Source organism: Microtus pennsylvanicus, chromosome 9, assembly GCF_037038515.1.
Source record: "Microtus pennsylvanicus isolate mMicPen1 chromosome 9, mMicPen1.hap1, whole genome shotgun sequence".
Lineage (NCBI taxonomy): Eukaryota > Metazoa > Chordata > Mammalia > Rodentia > Cricetidae > Microtus > Microtus pennsylvanicus.
Window position 1 is genome coordinate 20,929,052 of NC_134587.1, and position 21,232 is coordinate 20,950,283.

A 21,232-nucleotide genomic window follows, 5' to 3' on the forward strand; every position below is an offset into this window, starting at 1 on the left:
ATATATATATATATTTTTTTTTTTTTGTTTGTTTGTTTTCTTTTTTCGAGACAGGGCTTCTCTGTTGTAGCTTTGGAGCCTGTCCTGGAACTCACTCTGTAGACCAGGCTGTTTGTTCTCCAGTTCTCAAAGATCTGCCTATCTCTGTCTCCCACCCAAGTGCTAGAATTAAAGGCGTGCACCACCACTGCCTGGTCTAAGTATATATTCCTTTTGCCTATGTATTGTTATGTTGCATAATTGCCGCACTAGTCTTCCTAGCCACCCTTTGAAGTGAATTTTTTGTTTCAGTGGAATAGTATCATTTTATTTTCTTAGCTATGGCGTGTAAAAGCTCTGTATTAACTGTGAACATATGCTTGACTTGTTTCTGGCTTGTTCAGATTAGGGTGTATTGTTACTGTTATTGCTTAAGGTGTTTGAGTTCCGAGGGCCTTGTTCATGGAAGTCATGCGCTCTGTTCCGAGCTAGCTCTCCAGCTGGGGATCTTCAGATTGGAAATAACCTGTAGACCTGATGGGACTGTTGATGGAACTACGACAGGCTTAATATATATATGCTGATTTTTCATATTCAGATGTGATTTAATTTAAAGTCATTCTTGGACTGTGTTGCTACGATTGAAATTCCCTGAAGAACCTGTTGTTATATAAAAGTGTATCTGAAACAGCATGTACTCATCCTCAAGTGAAACAGCCATTGCTTCATCCAAGTGATTGGCTCACATTTGGATGTAATCTCTAGTGTTTCAGCACCGCTTGGTGGTGTTACCCCTCCTTCCTCTAACGGAAGTCAGCCTGTGGCTCAGAAGTGGAACTGTGAACAAGTGAGCTGGAGTGCTAGCTGTGTTGAAAGAACGGAGTGGTAAACTGTGGGAGGGCAGGCAGTACTTTTTTTTTTTTTTTTTTTGGTTTTTCGAGACAGGGTTTCTCTGTGGTTTTGGAGCCTGTCCTGGAACTAGCTCTGTAGACCAGGCTGGTCTCGAACTCACAGAGATCCGCCTGCCTCTGCCTCCCGAGTGCTGGGATTAAAGGCGTGCGCCACCACCGCCCGGCAGGCAGTACTTTTTAAAAAGGTTACCTGGTTCACCGGTTAGTTTTGCTTTGTATGGTTTTATGAACAACAGAATGAAGCTGTCATTTGGGTTCTAGCTGAAAGTATTGGGCGAACCATATTCTAGAGCAGTTTTAGTCACATATAGTGGTAGGTAAAGACAGATATTTGAAGATTCTGATACATTTTGAGAGAGCACAGTATGTATGTATTTCCAGAAAGGATAGTGAGATAGATTATTTGATACAATTTAGCAATTTGAGGAAAAAGCCAATATAAAGACCTATAGTTCTACTTGAAACAAGTTGCTTAGTTTGAAGAAGCAGCTGAGGTAAAGCACCTCTGTTGCTGTATACTTGTGGAACCAGATGTGTTCCCACACTAGGCAAGCCATTCTTTAACTCTATCAGCTCTGTTGGATACAGTTTAGAGCTGGCCTCAGATCCCACAAGAGCACACCCTCTTCATATTCTCATCAATAATCTGTGAATTTGGGTTCTCCTGGAGTTCAGTAACTTGATGGAAGGGTTCACAGAACTCAGAAATATTTTACTTACATTTACCATTTTTTTTAGAAAAATATTTCTGTGTATGTACGTGCATCTGTGTGTATGTGCATGTGTATATGTCTATGTTTGGGGAGGGAGGATGCCTGCAGGGGTCAGAAGAGAGTACCAGGTTCCCTGCACCTGGAATTAGAGGTGGCTGTGAACCACCTTATGTGGATGCTGGGAATAGAACTCTGTAAGAGCAGTCAGCACTCTTAACTTTAACCACTAAGCCATCCTGCCAGCTTATGTTTTCCAGTTTTTATAAAGATTATTTTAAGGGATGCAGGTAGACAGCCAAATGAAGAGGAACATAGGACAGTGTCTTGTGTATTTCTAAAATATCTGTTTTTCCATGGAGTAGGGGTGAGCTACCTTCCTGGTGACGTACTTAGAAGTGTATCAAATCATGTTTAGTAATCCTTGTAGCAGTTAATCTCTAGTACGCACATCCCATTCCCTGGAATTAGTGGGTGAGCTAAAGTTCAGACTCCTGTTTTTTGGCTTTTCTGGTGATTGGCCCATTCTGAGGCTCTCCTGTGTTCTGCCCTGCCCCCTTAATTAGCACAAACTCAAGTATGATTAACAGACTTGTCATGAACAAGAAAAGACTAGAAATTTTAAGAATTTTGAGATTTTTAACGAATGGAGATGAATAGCAATTGAATTTTTCATTTTATCAGTGAGAGTCGGAATCTTGATAATGGATTTTTTTTTTTACAGTTTTAAAGAGATTGTATTTGTTCTTTGTTTTTCCACCGCTGGTTTTGTTTACTACTGAAGGAAGTTTTCTTATGAATAAATATTCCTAGAACATAACTGTCTTTTAGGTTATGATTTGACAATTTGGGAGGGGATTAAATAAAATGATCGTTTGATTTATGCCTAGACTTTTTATGGGAAGACAGGTTTTGAGCAGCTCCAAATAGTAACGCATACACACACACACACACACACACACACACACACACACACACCCATAGTGTTTTCCCTGTGTATTCCTGGCTCTCCAGGAACTCAATGTGTAGACCAGTCTGACCTTGAACTACTGAGATTCCCCACCTCTCTGCCTCTTGGTTGGTTGCTGGGATTAAAGTTAGGAGCCACCACCACCAGGCTCAAATAGGCTTCTTTGTTTTGTTTTGTTTTTGTTTTTTGAGACAGGGTTTCTCTGTAGCTTTGGAGCCTGTCCTGAAACCCACTCTTGTAGAGAAGCAGACTGGCCTCAAACTCACAGATCTGCCTGCCTCTGCCTCCTGAATGCTGGGATTAAAGGCCTGCTCCAAGGCCAACTGGTTTCAAGTAGCAAACTTCTAATGATTTCCCAGGAACAGATGCTTTTACTGTTATTAAAGCCTACTGAGGTCACCAAAGCCATAGAATACCCAACAAATAGAGCTATGATATTGATGTTCTCGCTTTTGTTGATAAGGAATTGCCAACTGACAGAATAGAAATGGAGGTTTAGAGCTGGAGAGATGCTTAGTAGTTAGGAGCACTGGCTGCTCTTGCCGAAGACCTGGGTTCTGTTCCTAGCATACACATGATGGCTCACAACCATCCATAACTCCAGTTCCTGGGGTTCTGACACCCTCTTTTGGTCTCCATGGGCACCAGGAATACATGTGGTGCACAGGCAGGCAAAATACATGTATATATTTTTAAAAAATGGTTGCTTTGTATTGACAAGCCTGTAAAACTCAGTTTCTTCCATTGCTACAGTGAATGGATGTTTTAATCCACAGATTCAGTTATTCCCAGCTTTAAGACTATATTCTTTTATTGATTTCATTGTAGCTTAGCAGGTACTCATTTTGCAACAACAGGAATATTTGGAACTGTTGCTTTTCTAGCCCCTTTGAAATTTAAGAAAGCACATTTTAATTTTTGCCCTTCCTTGACCTGCACTTCCGACTTTAGTCAGGTATCACCTAGTACATTCTTGTACTTGGGGAGGGCTTGGAATTGGAATCATTCTCATGCAATCTGGCTATTTCTCTTCTTTTTCTATTTTGGATGTGTTAATGGCCTGTTTGTTTTGTAAATTAGGAAGGCAGCTCCAGCACTTTAAATAAGCCTCCATCCCCCACCAGCAGATGCTCAATATTAAAAACTAGATATCTGAAACTAGAAGCTTTCCAGTTAGACTTCTAACCCTGGACCTGTTCATCCAATCAAGTATATGCATTCTTCTTTGGCTTCTGTCTGGGGTCCTGTGGCTGCCTCAGAGCCATCAGAACCTCTGATTACAGTGCCCCTTGCCTCAGGAATTCTTTGTTCAGGTAAGCGATTTATTGTGGCTGAAGTTAGGTGTTCTTCTTTCTTTTTGGTTTTTTGAGTTGGGGTTTCTCTGTGTAACATTCCTGGCTATTCTGGCTGTCCTGGAACTCCCTCTGTAGACCAGGCTGGCCTAGGAACTCACTGAGATTCTCCTGCCTCTGCCTCCCAAGAGGGGGAATTAAAGGCGTTCCTTTCCTTTGTTAGGAATATTTCCTATTGCGAGCTCCCTGACTATGCAGAAATTCCCAATCAAGGCAAATCAAAACAAGCCTGATTAAGAAATATCCAGGTTTAATGGAAGGTCTGGCCCTGAGGGTAAACCGGGAAGCCGCTGGAATGTGACCCCTGGGAGGAAGAAAGGGAGACCACGGGTTCCTCTTTTGGGAGGTCACTTAAGTACCCTGGGGAGTTGTTCTGACCCCATCCCCAGAGAGGGGTCAGGATCTGGCCTGCTGGGATTTGGAGTCCAGATGGGGGTGGGGGCGCTAAGCTCCCAACTTGACACCCCTTTCTTAAAGTTTTCTCTGCCTGGTTCCAGCAAGGTGTCTGCACCAGTCAGAAAGCAATCTACTATTTGCTTGCTGCATTACATGTATTTTTTAAAAAATTGGTCCTATTTAACACAGCAAAACTTAACTGTTACACTGTTCATATGACTTCTATTAATGCTTTACAAAAATAGTCTTTTTATTTGTTTGATGCTGGAATTGAATTGAATGTATACTTAACTCTATCTCATTAGTAAGCGTATTGCTGACTTCCACTGACACTGTAGCAGTAGTTTCTATTTTTATGCTTATTTTAAACTGAAAGGGCAGACTTCTTACACACATGCTAATCTTTTAGTTAAAACTCTGCCTTATGAAGGTTAATATTCAGAGGATGCTTATATGTTTTTCTTTGGGTTCACCTTCTTATTTAGCTTCTCTAGGATCGCGAATTATAGGCTCAATGTCCTTTATTTATGGCTAGAAACCAAATATGAATGAGTACATCCCACGTTCCTCTTTTTGGGTCTGGCTTACCTTACTCAGGATAGTGTTTTTTATTTCCATCCATTTGTATGCAAAATTCAAGAAGTCTTTGTTTTTTACTGCTGAGTAGTACTCTAATATGTATATATTCCATACTTTCTTCATTCATTCTTCCATTGAAGGGCATCTAGGTTGTTTCCAGGTTCTGGCTATTACAAACAATGCTGCTATGAACATAGGTGAGCATATACTTTTGTTGTATGATAGGGCCTCTCTTGGGTATATTCCCAAGAGATTCCTGAAATCTCAAGGTCCAAATCAGGAGCAGAAGGAGAGAGAGCATGAGCAAGGAACTCAGGACCGCGAGGGGTGCACCCACACACTGAGACAATGGGGATGTTCTTTCGGGAACACACCAAGGCCAGCTGGCCTGCGTCTGAAAAAGCATGGGATAAAACCGGACTTGCTGAGCATAGTGGACAATGAGGACTACTGAGAACTCAAGAACAATGGCAATGGGTTTTTGATTCTACTGCACGTACTGGCTTTGTGGGAGCCTAGGCAGTTTGGATGCTCACCTTACTAGACCTGGATGGAGGTGGGTGGTCCTTGGACTTCCCACAGGTCAGGGAACCCTGATTGCTCTTCGAGCTGATGAGGGAGGGAGACTTGATCGGGGGAGGGGGAGGGAAATGGGAGGCAGTGGTGGGGAGGAGGCAGAAATATTTAATGAATAAATAAATTAATTAAAAAAAATAAAACTCTGCCTTAAATGTGTGTGGTAGAAAGCTGTGATCCAGGCTCTTGGAAGGGTGAGGTAAGAAGATGCGTTCAAGACATGCTTGTGTTATAGGGTAATCTGTTTCTAACATTCAACAATCATCAAAACCAACAACAAAGCTCCAACTTTGCTGTTGAAGCTGCTTTCTTTTTTTCTGATATACCACAGGAAACAGGAAGTTTTTAGCAAGTGACATTCCCAATGGCCAAAACTATTCCAAGTGTTAATAAGATCGCCTTATTGCTTTCTTTGTTCTGTGGAGATTTTAGTCCTTAGCATTGCTTATAGAGGCAAAGGAATTATAGCAAGTTCACCTAGCTGAATACAGCAAAGCAGATTGAAATGTAACAGTGTTGCAATCTGAAAAATTCTGAAACACACTTCACCTGGGTGTGGTGGCATACTTCTGTAATTCCAAATACTCGGGGAGGTCACTTGAGGCCAGGCCTCACTAACTTGGCAACTTGTTAGTTACCGTCCTTGAAATTAAAACCAATAGCAACAAAAAGCCCCAGTTCTCTCAAACAGAGAATATTTCTCTTTATAAACACCATGGATAAACATTATGGGTTCCTTGACAAAATAAATGTTTTATTTTTTCCCCTAAAGTTAAACTTGGTAATTGTTTGAGGATAAGATAGTTATTTGGGCCGGGGGGGGGGGGGGGAGGGGGGACCTGGGGAGTTGGCTCAGCGTACTTGCAGAGGACCTGGGTTTAGTTCCCAGCACCCAACGTGGTGGTTCAGGACTGCCCCAGAGTCCCTTTCTGTCCTCAGTGAGTATCAGGCATGCGCATGGTACACATACCTCCATACATGCAGGTACTTACACATGTGGGGGCCAGCCATGATGATCTAAGTCTGGGCAGGTCACCCAAAGGAAGTTCTTTACTTCCAACCATTATCACCTGGGACTCTGGCCATCAATGAATTTAAATGGAGTCTGGAATCTCGATAGTTTACCCTGAGACAATGCCTGGGTGCAAGAGGAACCACAGACTGAGATTGCCTGACCTCCACCCAAGAGCAGACCATTCAAAGGAAATGTCTGGCATGCCAACTACTGTAGATAGGATCACCTGCCAGAACACACTCAACAGGACACCCCTAGACAGATGTCAACCAATCAGAGGTCCTGAACCTCAGAAACTCCTCACTCCCCACCTTTACTGCTATAAAAACCCAATTCTAATTGAGCTCAGGGCTTTCCAGTTATTCCAATATGTTGAACGTGCCGAGAGACCGAGTTTACAAGCTTGATTAAAATAAAGGCTCTTTGCTTTTACATACGGGACTCAGTCTCCTTTGTTGGCTTTTGTGGGGACCCCACAGATTTGAGCATAACACATATACATATAAAATAAAAATAAATGAAAATTAAAAAGATAATTCCTTTTCTCCAGATTTGGGACTATTTTACTGAAGTAAATATTCTTCAAAAAGCCCCACAGAACTGGAGGTGCTCCTCTCTGTTCTTCTGGAGCTTGAGCTCAGTGCCTTGTATTTATTGAGCATATACTCAATAAACTTGCTTTCACTCTCTAAAAAGAACTAAAACTGCAAATATTTAAGAGCATCATTTTAATTTGGTACTTGTATGGCATTAATAGATTCAGCGATGCATTATTATTATTATTATTATTATTCTGAAATAAGGAATTATTTGGATCAGTTCTGCTATTTAGATTTGGATCATATATACATGTCAGGCAAACTTGTATGAAGATTCCCCAAAGATATCTTCAGCCATGGTTTTCTTAATTTATTTTGTCTAATTTTGTCTTATGTGCATTGGTGTTTTGCCTGCGTGTATGTCTGTATGAGGGTGTCAGGTCCCCTAGAACTGGAACTACAGACAGTTGTGAGCTCCCCTGTGGGTGCCGAGAATTGAACTCAGGTCCTCTGGAAGTGCTCTTAACCAGAGCCACTTCTTCAACCTCACAGCCATCTCCAACCCCGGTTTTCTTTCTTTCTTTCTTTCTTTCTTTCTTTCTTTCTTTCTTTCTTTCTTTCTTTTTAATGTTTATTTATTTATTATGTATACAATATTCTATCTGTGTGTAGGTCTGCAGGCCAGAAGAGGGCACCAGACCTCATTACAGATGGTTGTGAGCCACCATGTGGTTGCTGGGAATTGAACACAGGACCTTTGGAAGAGCAGGCAGGGCTCTTAACCACCTAGTCATCTCTCCAGCCCCCGTTATTATATAACTACCCGTTATTATATAACTACCTCTTAAAATAGTGTACAACACAGGAAAAAAATAAACAGTAACTATTGTTTTTAATGACTCTAGGTGTGATCAGTGTTTATTTCCATGTTGATTTGTTTGTTAAATAAAATAAGTAGGAATATTTCTTTCAGTCCTTTCAGTAGACATAAATATTCTAACTTTGTAGTTATGGGAAGTTACAGAACACTGTCAAATGCAGGTTAAGATAGCATACTAAAACTGATTATGTAAAAAGGCCTGGGCAGTGGGTAAGCATGCTACTGCTTAAGCTAATAACCTAAATTCAGTCCCTACATCCCGAATAGTACTAGGAGAGAACTGACTTGTGGTGCATATGAAAATACACACACAAACACACACAATCACACTCACTCACTCTAATAATAGTAATAATAATAATGAAGGTAGTGGCACATACCTTCAATCCCAGCACCCAGGAGGCAAAGGCAGGCAGATCTCTGTGAGTTCAAGGCCAGCCTGGTCTGCAAGAACTATTTCCAGGATAGCTAGTGCCGTTACACAGAGAAACCCAGACTCCAAACACACACACACACAATAATGATTATGATAATGTAAACTTAAAGTCCTGATTTGGGACAGAGCAAGAGTAAAAATTAAGGTAGTACCTACTAATTTCTTGAAAAACATGCTCATTATGTTATGACTAAAAATTGTTTTCCACATCTGTAGGTGGAAACATTGGTATATATTTTCTGAGGCTAAGTATAGTTGAAGGATTGCTGTGTGTACTAGAATGGGACTTGTACACCAGTGGCACATAACTAATATATTAGTTGAATCATTTTTATAAAATAAAGCATTACTTTTTATATGTGTAATTTGATTATATCTCCTAGTTTTAACACAATTTTAAAGTGTTATCTATTGTTTATAAAAGCCTCTTGAATTTTATGAGAAATCTTAATATTTGCCTGGCTTTCTTCTCTGGAGTCAATTCAGTTCTGCACAGTTTTCCCCCTCATGCAAAGTACCTGCTAAATCATGAGTAAAAAATGCTATGACAAGGGAGGGCTGGCTAAACTTACTTTTAGTACTGTGAGCTTAGTGTTTTAGTAAAGCATATTTATTTTAACTGCATATTTTAAGTATATATATTTTAATATTCATAATTTTTTTAAAAATAAAATTGAGCATTTACCTTATCTTTTTATCTAGTTATGAATATTCTTTTAGCCTGGTGGCGGCGGTGCACTCCTTTAATCCCAACACTTGTGAGTCACAGGCAGGCGGATCTCTGTGAGTTCGAGGCCAGCTTGGTCTACAAGAGCTAGTTCCAGGACAGGCTCCAAAGTTACAGAGAAACCCTGTCTCGAAAAACCAAAAAAAAAAAAAAAAAATCTTCCAATTTATTTACACAAATTGTAATACCTCTTCAAAGTTACAGAGTTTTGTAGAAAGTGTAGTTTTTCTTGAACTGACTTTTACCATGTATTGTAGTGATTTAAGGAGAGCATATTGTTTCCATGGGTACAGAGGAACATTCTCTGTGCCTACCTAACTCCTTGGAAGGACTGACAGAAATGACGACTATCTGCTACTTCTGTTCATCACCTAGTTCAGCATGGCAACACATGTTTACACCTGAAGTTCCTTCCAAGTTGCAGTCACTTGTTCTGTTTGAAAGGCATGGTGTCCCTGAAGGCAGCCCTGTGGGTACCCAGAGCTCTGTGATGGGCTCCATCTATGAGCCTCTCCTGATCTGCTTTGGTAGAGTGGTTTAGAGGGAAGTGTTTGCAGTCTTTTGAGGCTGTGCAGTACACTCTCCTCATCAGAGATGGCTCTTTCTTCCCTCGGCTTTGCAGTCTTCTCCGGTTTTCTGCCTTATGATGCTGCTGCTTTGTTTTCTCTTGAGCCGCATTTGAATCCCTCAAGTTCCACTTCACATTCTGTCCTTTCTCCATTCACCTGAGTGAACACGTTTGCCTTTTGATTTGAGCTATAATTTTATATGACTTATTTCCAAATATTGGGTTGTTTTGGTGGTGGCGCACGCCTTTAATCCCAGCACTCGAGAGGCAGAGGCAGGCGGATCTCTGTGAGTTCGAGACCAGCCTGGTCTAAAAGAGCTAGTTCCAGGACAGGCTCCAAAACCACAGAGAAACCCTGTCTCAAAAAAAAAAAAAACAAACAAACAAAAAAAAAAAACCTTGAAATAAGGGTTGGAGAAATGTCTCAGAGTTTAATAGCACTGAGTGCTATCCCAGAGGTCCAGAGTTCAATTCCTAGCAACTACCTGGTGGCTCACAACCATCTATAATGAGATCTATTGCCCTCTTCTGGCCTGCAGGCATTCATGCAGGCAGAAGACTATATATAATAAATAAATCTTTAAAAAATATTTAAAAAAAAAAAAGAAAGCCAAGTCCAGAAAGAAAGTAGCCTGAAGTGTGGGAACCAAGCCCTAAGAGGGAGGGTCTCAGATTCTAACTAATTTCTCTAATCTACAGAGGAGCCTAAGGCCAGTGAAGGTCCACCGCCCGGCTTTTAATGAACTTTCATACTGAAATGGAAGCTATAAAACATCTTACTAAGTTTTCCACTTCAGTATCGTGTATTATTTTAAAATTTCCCTGCTTTGTAGCTGGGCGGTGGTGGCGCACGCCTTAAATCTCAGCACTCGGGAGGCAGAGGCAGGCAGATCTTTGTGAGTTTGAGACCAGTCTGGTCTACAAGAGCTAGTTCCAGGTCAGGTTCCAAAAACTACACAGAGAAACCCTGTCTCGAGAAACACAAAAAAATTACCTGCTTGTGGAATCATCTCCACTTGAATAAATGATAATCACACGACCTTATGGGCTGTTCAAAGCAAAAGTCACCATGCTCTCCCACTGTGTGTTTGTTTGATTGTGGAACTTAGAACTTTGAATGGTCTTTGCTGTTATTACTAATTTAGCATTAATTCCTCCCATATCCTGTACTAGGGAGATGGCTCAGTGGATGACGCTATTGCAGTGTCTGGTTCACAGACTCCACATAAAGCCAGGTGCTGTGGTATTCATCCACAGTCCCAGAGCACCTACAGTGAGGTGGGAAGTGGAAATAGGAGAACCCCTTGAAAATTGTGTTGTCCATAGCAGCAAATAGCAAAGACGGAATCCTGCCTCAAGCAGGTGGGAAGCAAGTCCTGATACTTGATGTGATTGATACCTGAGGTGCCCTGATCTTTACTATCATTGTAGACTCACACACATGGACACACAAACACATTCATCCACACATCATGCATATACATACCAAGTTTGGTTTTTCAAGACAGTGTTTCTCTGTGTAACAGCCCTGGCTGTCCTGGAACTAGGTCTTGTAGACAACAGAGAGACATAGTGAAGCTCGAGCTGGCCGAACACCTCATAAGCCCGAGAAGTATTGTGAGAATTCTCCTAGCAATGGTAGAGTTATAGCGTGGTTGGAAAGACTGAGGGTGTAGCTAGTTCAGTGGTAGAGCACTTTCGCAATCATGAACGAGGCACTGGGTTAGATCCCACACAACTCACAACAAAATCTACCAAACAAAAAGAAAGTAACTGTTCAGTTCTCAGTGGGGCAGGAATAGGAGACAACAAGACTGCGCATATATATATATATATATATATATATATATATATATATGATAATATAGATAAGCAATGTTTTATGGATCTGTGTATATATATATATAGGGGTGGGAAGCACAAGTGTGCTTTGTTGTGTCATGGTGTGGGTTTGAGGTCAGAGTCTTCTCCTGTCAACTGGGTATTGAACTGAGGTCTCGGGCTTGGCAACAGCATCTTTACTCGTGAGCCATTGAGCAGTCCCTTGAACTAGTAGGATAGCAATTGTAGTAATAAGGAGCGGCGGCTGGGCTGCGTCCCCAATACCCCAGCCGCCCGGCTCCGGCTAGCTTATGCCCCAAATAATTACACGGACACTGTATTCTTTTAAACACTGCTCTGGCCCATTTCTAATAATCTATGTAGCGCCCCTAGGTGCGCTTACCGGGAAGATTCTAGCCTAAGTCCATGTTGGGTCAGAGCTTAATCGCGTGAGTCTTCCCTGGAGCAGGTAGCATGGCGTCTCTCCTGCGTCTGCTCCGGAGAGGAGAGCGGAGCTGTGTAGTCTGACCTCACTTCCTCTTCCTCTGGGCGTTCTGTTCTGTTTGCTCCACCCACCTAAGGGTGGGCCTATCCAATGGGCCTAGCAGTTTCTTTATTGCTTAACCAAGGAAATCAACAGATTGATATATGACACTCCCCCATCACTTCCCCTTTTTCTGTTTAAACAAAAAAGAAAGGCTTTAACTTTAACATAGTAAAATTACATATAACAAAACAGTTATCAAGTAAAAGTTACATCAGAAACATTTATACATATAACAAAATTGACCTTAAATCTCTATAAATAAAGCAAAATCTATACTAATGCAAATTATTCATATCTATATCATTTCCCCCTTTAAATGTAAAAAAACGTTTATAAACCATATTTGGGAACATGGGCGCAGTTTTTTCTCTCCAAACTGCTTCCTGCTGAATGGGGGCGTCGTTAATTAGGTCTTTCTTGGTATAACCTGTGTGCTAGTTTCATCTCAGTTGGCAGTTGAGCAAAGCAATTTTCTGAAGATGTTCACAGCAACCCTTCAGGAGGACGTGGTCCATCATACCAAATCGGAATTGAAGAAATGAACAGGGTCTCATCCTCTGTGAAAACAAAATAAGAAACTCCTTTCCAAAGCATCATGTCCTTAAACCCAAATTCTGAAATCGTAATACCCTTATATCCATTCTGGTTTAGCTTGACAGCCCATGTAATGAAATGTCTCTCTGTACTTAGCTCCTTCACAGTCAAAAATTTTAAAGAAAACACAATGTACATAATCCAGACTCTCTGTGAATTTTCCATCTTTACGCGGCTTATTTTTATTTATATCTATAACTATCTGTACTCTGTCTTTAAAGACTTTACTTTTACTTTTTTCTTTTTAAACCATTAACTTTATTCTCTATATTCTTTTTCTTCTCTCTCCCAAGCCTACGTACATTCATCCAACAGTGTGACTCATTTAGTGGTCTGAATCTGTCCTATTGTGAATCTACAAATTTTACTATCCAGGAGCACTTTTGATTTGCGCCTTTAAATCATTAGGCGCTTAGGAATCTAAGCTGAGACATTCCTAGGTTAACTTTTTGCTTTTTGAGCGCTTATCTTTGACCAGGCTGTCTTTGAACTCTCAGAGATCCGCCCGTCTCTGCCTCCCAGGCATTGGGATTAAAGGTGTTTGGTACTACACCTTGAACTCACAGAGATCTGTTTGTCTCTGCCTTTTAGGCACTGGGATTAAAGGCGTGTGCTACCACACCTTGAAGTCAGAGAAGTTTACTTTAAGAATTTTAACTTTTAGTCTGCATATATTCTAACACTGTAAATCATTTAAAATTTTTCTTTGTCTTTGACATTCTCTTTACTGTATCTCTCTCTCTTTTTCTGACCACAAGAGCCTTTAATTTACCAAGCAATATCAGTAGGACTAAAGGCGTGGCTTTGCCGGCTAGATGTAGCCCATTCCTTAGCTTTTCAGCCTCATGGCTGAGGTACTGGCTGCAAGGTCCCTGCCAGCCAGCGAGCTACAACAGACAACACTCCAGTCCTCTCTTGGTAGCTGGCCCTCCTGCCTCAAACAGTCAGAGTTTGCCCTGGCAGGATGGCCCAGAAAGCCGGCATTTTTAAGCGGCGCAGCTTTTTTTCTGCTATGGCTGAAAACCGAAAAGCACGCGTTCAGCTTTTCGTCAACACCGTTTAAGTGTTTCGTGGCAGGACCTCTTAATGAGCTGCAGGCTTTGCAGCTAAAGCCGAGTCAGGAAGCCTCTTGGGGCTACCAGGTAGGAGCGGCACTCAGCACTTTAATTCTGAGACTGAGCATGCAGCACAGAAATTCTTTTCATCCAAGTTACATCAAAATCTGACATGCAGAGCACTGTGCAGTCTGAAAACACGTCCCTGTATGGCGGCAGGAATCCGCCATGCTCTTCCGCCTGCCTAAGCCTGATTCTGCCTTCTGCCCAGGAGCAGGCGGGGAGCTCTGAGTCATCGTCAAGGTCTCAGAGCACTCTCCTTCCGATCCCAAGTGGGAACACAACATAAAGCCAGAGTTTGCACTGGCGGCATAGCCCCAGGAAGCCACGTTTTGAAATGACACAGCGTTTTTTCTGCTGCTGTTGCCGAATCAGGAAATCTCTCTACATCACGCCACCAATAAACAGCAAAAATCTGTGTTAAACTCTCTCTCCCTTATTTTTAAGCCTTCTCAGGTTTTTTAAGTGGGTTTAGTTAGCCACACGTCTGGGCGTCATTTGTAGTAATAAGGAGCGGCGGCTGGGCTGCGTCCCCAATACCCCAGCCGCCCGGCTCCGGCTAGCTTATGCCCCAAATAATTACACGGACACTGTATTCTTTTAAACACTGCTCTGGCCCATTTCTAATAATCTATGTAGCGCCCCTAGGTGCGCTTACCGGGAAGATTCTAGCCTAAGTCCATGTTGGGTCAGAGCTTCATCGCGTGCGTCTTCCCTGGAGCAGGTAGCATGGCGTCTCTCCTGCGTCTGCTCCGGAGAGGAGAGCGGAGCTGTGTAGTCTGACCTCACTTCCTCTTCCTCTGGGCGTTCTGTTCTGTTTGCTCCACCCACCTAAGGGTGGGCCTATCCAATGGGCCTAGCAGTTTCTTTATTGCTTAACCAAGGAAATCAACAGATTGATATATGACACTCCCCCATCAAGCAATGATAGGTTTTGTGTTAAAGACAATGAGGAAAAGGAACAGGATGAATTGTGTGAAAGTGTAAGGACAAAGGCCACTCCCTTCTGTTGAGCCAGTTCACGTAACTGCTGCAAGCTCCTCCATGAGTGTGTAATAAAGATAACACATCTTTTGCTTCTTTGAAAGGATTATTATGAGGATTTGTTAAAACAACACATGAAAGCTATTAACCTTAGAACACTGACAGTGTGTTGTTGTTGTTGTTTTTTAATACTAAAGCATTTAAGAGATGTCTTAAATAAAGCCTTGTTAATGAAGGAGTTTCTAGAAGGTCAGATTTCTTGGATAAGTGTAAGTCATTAATAGCTTAGGAAGTGACTTAGTGTACAGGTTCCCTTGGGTTCATGGCTTAACACTGGATCTGTCCCAAAGATACCCTTAATCTATGATAAGGATTAGGTGTGTAGCAATTTCCCCTGTTTTCAGTAAATGACATTTTGACAGTAGGTAAGGCTGCTAATCATAAAGTATTTATAATCAGTCCCCCATTGTGATATAGTTAAGACACAGTGATTCTTTTCTTCTTAAATATCTGGAAATAAACAAGACCTGTAACCCAAATGCCCTATAATTTATTTTTAAGCATAAAGTGTTGCTGACTATGAACATGTCCACCCTGGCATACTTATAAGTGTCAGACATTTTGTGTGTATTTCTGCCTTGCCAGTTTTGTGCTTCCTTCACTTTAGGTTACTGTGGGGAGAACAGAGACAAAGTCCTAAAGAAACTGTTTCTGAAGTTACTTACTCAAGTGAGATTCAGCTGGTTGCTAATTCCGTTTTCTTCCTGTTGCAGGTTTCTCAACAGTGATGTCACAAGATTGACCACATTGATCACAGTAAGACCAAAATGACTGTTCAGCTTCAAAGGACGAGTTGTTTTCTCTGAGAATAGGAATTGAATTAGGAGATATTCATAGCATAAAACTATTGTAATTTCTCCCACCAGCCAGTTTAATGTTTAGATATTCAGTGACTCATATTTCATATTTCTAGTTACTTAATACTTGTAAAATGCCTTAAAGGGCTTTAAATTGAAATTTTAATTTATAGCTAAAATTATTATATACATATTTCACTGTGAATCATGCTGTCATCTTTTTCCATTTTGTTTTTACCAAAATGTGGCAAAGATTTAAGATTATTCCATATTCGGGAAAAACTGGAAAAAATAAAATTACTTGAGATAGTTATGGATTATTAAGGTCTGGCTACGAAAGCATAGCAACTTGAGAGAATTCTCAGGCTAATTTCTTAAAGTTTTATCGATACCCAGATATTCTTATACAGCCTCCCAAATGGCCATGTTTGAAGAAAATGCTTCTTCTGTTTAGCTTTGTGTACAATATTCATTTCTGTTGCATGTCAAGGAAATGTGTTACCTATAAGTACGCCCTTAACAACCCCTAGATCTACAGTGTTGATTTTTGGATTGATGGTGGTGCTGAGATTGAACCCTGGTCTTATACATAGGAAGCATGAATTCTAAGACATGTCCCAGGCCTGGTACAGGATTCTTTTCTTTTCTTTTCTTTTCTTTTTCTTTCTTTTTTTCAGGATTCTTTTAAATATTCTATCTGTGTGTATGTCTTCAGGCCAGAAGAGAGCACCAGACCTCATTACAGATGGTTGTGAGCCACCATGTGGTTGCCGGGAATTGAACTCAGGACCTTTGGAAGAGCAGGCAATGCTCTTAACCGCTGAGCCATCTCTCCAGCCCCAAGAATTCTTAAGTAGGAAAGGCTACATTGTAGTAATGAATTTTTCCAGCATTAAAAAAGTATCTTCATAAGTAATGAAGAATGGACTTTGAGTAAATTTTTTACTGAACCTACTTTAAACATGCTTTATCTGTTAACTAAGCATAGGAACAGTAGTTAGGAGGTATTACAGTTATATGGAAGGCAAAGCCCATATGATCTTTGTAGTCATGTTCAGAATTTCTTTTGGAAATTGTTTTAAATTTGCTGTTTTCTACTGACTACAGAATTTTTATTGTATCTCTAAAGGTTTTATGATTATTTTGTTTCACTGTGGCTTATGGAAACAGTTTAGCTTTCTCTTGAACGTCCCCCTCCCCTTTCGCTCCCTTCTCCTCTCTCTTCCTTTACTTTTCTCTTTGGTTTTCATTCTTTGTTGTGGTAGGGATGGCATCCTGGCCTCACATATAAGGCAAGTCCAATATCCTTGAGTTATGTCTTCTTTTATAATCAGAACTTCATTGATGTAATAGGCTCTTTCACTATAACATGCTAAAGCATTCTGTGTAGCATGCCCTTCTTTATAACCAAGTTAAATTATTAAGTAGCTATTGCAATTCTTAATCCAAGCATTTCAGGAAGAGGCCTTGTTCAGTGTTGTTAGCTATGAAGTAAAGACAAGAAGTGTTCCTTTGCAGTTAGAAACTGTACTTTGTGATGATGGTTGTAAGCCTTTCTTCAGTCCCTGTAGTCATGAGAGGAGAGTGATTTCAACACTGATTCACAGTGAGTGCTACTGAAAGGGTAGTTCACTTCTGTTTTAGAGTTTCTATTGCTGTGAAGGGACTCCATGATCATGGCAACTCTTACAAAGTTTCATTAAATTGGTGGTGTGCAGTTCAGAAGTTTAGTCCTTTATCCTCAGGGCAGGGAGCATGATGGCTGTACACGCAGACATGGTGCTGGAGTAGTAGCTGAGAGTCCGTCCTATATCTTATAGGCAACAGGAAGTCAACTGAGACACTGGGCAGTATCCTGAGCATAGGAAACCTCAAATCCTACCCCCACAGTGACACACTTCATTTAAGGAGGCTGTACCCTCTTCAGAAAAGCCACACCTCCTAAATAGTACCACTCCCTATGAGATTCTGAGGGCAAATTACATTCTAACTACCACAATTGCCAAGCCTGGCCTGAGATTCAGCACTGTTAGGAAAAGACTGATTTCTTCCAAGACAGTGGGAAGCCAAGGGCCTATTCGGAGATCCATCACAACATGACATAGTGATAAAGTTGTAGACTTTAGCTATCTCAAACCTAATGAGACAGACGGCATTACTACATTCTATAATATATGTGTGTGTGTGTGTGTGTGTGTGTGTGTGTGTGTGTGTGTGTGTGTATGTATGTATGTATGTGTGTATATATGTATTTTTTTCCTTAAAACATTTTAGCAATTTTTAGAAAAAAGGACAATTATAATTACAATTCTTTCTCTCTATAGCACAACCCACACAGATAGCAAAACTATTTCAATGACCTTCTGAGGGATTGAGCATTGTCAGTTCCATCAAAATTTGTACATGAGTCTCAGTTAAGTCAGAAGATACTTGGTGACTTCCTGTTTTTCACTAGTTCAGACCTGTACTCTAATCTGATGTCCTACTTGATTCCTGTATGCATTAAATAATCAAGAATAGCAACCTCACATTGTACCCAATATAAACTACATGTTACATTAAATTTTTATGCCATTCTTATATCATTAATTTTACATAGGATATCTTTTTGTCTTTTCAAATTTACATATATTATTTTGATGAAAACAGCTCTCCCTTCTAATGCCCTGTGTATATTTAGTCATCTCTCTGAGGTATTCTCTAACCATCCTAATTGAAAGCGATTCTCTCTAATAGTTTGCTAACACTTAATTTTTATTAGTTCTTTGTTACTGATCATTGACTCTTGTATTTTGGATTGACAAGTGTACATAAACCTTCCTATTGCACTCAGCAAGTGTTTGTTGGTAGTCATAAACATACTGAAAGTGCTAATTTACCTAATATTTTAAGTTTCTCATATTATAATGAAAATAGGGAATTTAGCATATGTAATTGAACATTAAGGTACAGGGTGAATTAGGAGTGTCTTTTAGTTTTTCGAGACAGGGTTTCTCAGTGGCTTTGGAGCCTGTCCTGGAACTAGCTCTTGTAGACCAGGCTGGCCTCACAAAGATCCGCCTGCCTTTGCCTCCGGAGTGCTAGGACTAAAGGCATGCACCACCATGCCCATCTTAAATAGAATGTCTTATCTTTCTTGCCTGTTACTTGTGTTAACTGCAGCTTGCTCCTTTATAGATTGCTAAGAGGCATGAAATCAACTCTAAAAACCTCCTGAATATCGAAATTTATGATATTCATTGTAAGCCTATCATGTATGTTTCCATAGATTTTTACCTTCTCTGTGTGTGTTTGTGCATGTTCTTGTGTGTGTTTGTACACATGTGTGTTCAGGTACATGCGTAGAAGCCTTAAACCAACCTTCAGGAGCCATTCACCTTCTGTTTTGAGGCAGGGTCTGTTCCTGGGACCTGCTGAGGCTCTTCTTGGATTAGGTTAGACTGGCCAGTCTGTGAGTCCCTCTTCCTCAGCACTGGGTTACAGGTGTGGCTGTCACACTCACCTTTTACATGGATTAAGGGGATCGAACCCAGGTCGTCATGCATGATTGGCTAGCTCTTTTCCAGCTAGTTTTATCTCCCCAACCTCCAGATTTTACTTTCTGATACATGTATGTTTATCACAATCACATACATCTCAATCTTCCAAAATCTTTAATTTCTAGCAAAGAGGCATTCAATTACAGCTACTGATATAATGTCCTTTTATTTGTGATAAGGCTGGAATGCTAACCTCTTAAAAGGCCAGAATGAACTTCAGACAGTTTGGACTGGATATTGTAAATATGGATAGAGTTTGAGGGATGGTAGTGTGTACTCTATTTAGGAATGTGAACTTGGGTCAGAAAATGGTTATATTTTCCTTCTATGGTTTATTTGGTGGTTATGGTCTGTGCTAATTACTTAGGAGATCCAAGTTTCATTCTCTAGGAATAGGACTTAGATCTCAGGAGTGTTGAATATTAGAAGAATAATGTTCACCAAGCACTTAGCACAGAAGACAGCGCACGCTAACTTCTTTTAACTCTAATACTCATTATCTTGCCTAAGACATTGATTATCTAGTTTTGTCTTATTCTACTATAATTTGTATTACTGTTTTATGATTACCTCTTGAGTAAAGACTCTGCATAACATCTATACAACACATAATAGAATAATTCTATTAAAAATAAAGTGTGTGTTTTTTTCACTAATATATACGTGTGTGTTTACACATAGGTGTATATTATATGTAATATACATGCAACATACATATACACAGACAGACATGTATATATATTTGCTTATATATGCATATGTGAGAAAGTCTAAAAGTTTTCAATATTAATGTAAATACATACTTAGATCGTCTAAGGTGTCCATTCTAGAATGAATATCTGCCAAATGTATTCAGGGCTATGACTATAATATTAGTCTAATCAAATTCTACTCCCAAAATAAAATTTATAGGAAAATTATTTACTTGTGCTATTGAAGACTTGTTGATAGCATAGTAAGCTAAATCAAAATGTAGTTTGTAGCAAGAAATGGTGGCACTCATTTAGACATAACCACAGTACAAGTATGAAAACTCCAGCATAATTAGAAAGTGTCATGATTAGTGTTGTCAGCTTGATAGTATCTAGGCTTATCTAGGAGCTGGACTTCTGCAAATGCCTGAGAGATTGTTTTAATATGCTAATTGATTATGGATGATCCATCTTAATTGTGGATGCATAAGTGGAAAAAGTGAACGGAGAACTTACATACATCCATTAACTGCTGATTGTGAATGTAAGGACCCTACCCTGGAACTGTGTGCGAAATAGAACCTTCTCTTCCTTAAATTGCTTTGTCTGTGTCATAGCTACAAGAAAACTAGGGCAAAAATTGGTATAGAAAGGGAGGGCTACTGCATGGCTGTGTAATGGTTAGAACTTTGGAATGTGAAAGAACGTTGTGCTAGAAAAGCCAATGTTTGCTGGAATCAGAAGGTAACAGACCATCTCTGTTTAAGACATGGTCTCTCTATGTAGCTCTGGCTGTCCTGGAACTTGCTATGTAGACAAGGCTGGCCTCAGACATGGAGATCCACCTTCCTCTGTGGCCAATGCCTGGTTTAATGGGCCGTTCTTGTGTTAGCTTAGGAGATAGGAATACTGAGGGGAATGGAGACAGTTTGAGCCTGGGATATGAGGCTTCAGAAAAAAGCAACTAGTCCATCAGGAACTGGGGTACAGACCATTTTTGGGTGATATTTTGGCCAATAATCTGGCTTTATTTAGCCAAGGTCCTGCCAACCTGAAGTGATGTTAAATTGTGAGATGATGAGCCATTTGGTAGAGGAAATTTCAGGACTGGAGAGCATTCAGGCTGGTGATGAGCAATCAGCTGTGACGTGCCCTGATGGTGGAGCTGTCATGATAGCAAAGCCTCACCTATCCAAGGCTTCATTTTATGGAGATCCAGATTCGTCTAGCGGAAGAAAGCCTAAACTAAGGGGGTTGTCCGCTCCTTGAAAGCAGTTGCCTAGAAAAGTGCCCAGGACCAGCAGACAGAAGCTGGTTGACCAGTAGTCTAAGGTGGGCAACCTACACCTTGAGCTGAAAAAACCTGGCAGCATTGTCCATTTATTAGTGGTTTTGAAGGCACAGCAAATGAAAGATGAGAGGTCGTGGAAAACAGCTGAGCTGAG

The 21,232-nt window shown here is 40.5% G+C and overlaps 1 protein-coding gene across 21 annotated transcripts in view; it reads left to right on the forward strand.

Moving 5' to 3' along the window:
* The window catches only part of Baz2b (bromodomain adjacent to zinc finger domain 2B), a 208,788-nt gene that overhangs the window by 39,554 nt on the left and 148,002 nt on the right, over window positions 1-21,232 (forward strand). For all 21 annotated transcript variants that reach the window (XM_075985075.1, XM_075985085.1, XM_075985078.1 and 18 more), the window contains exon 2: window positions 15,473-15,515. The gene's annotated coding sequence lies outside the window, so the exon portion shown is untranslated. The remainder of the gene's footprint in view (window positions 1-15,472; window positions 15,516-21,232) is intronic.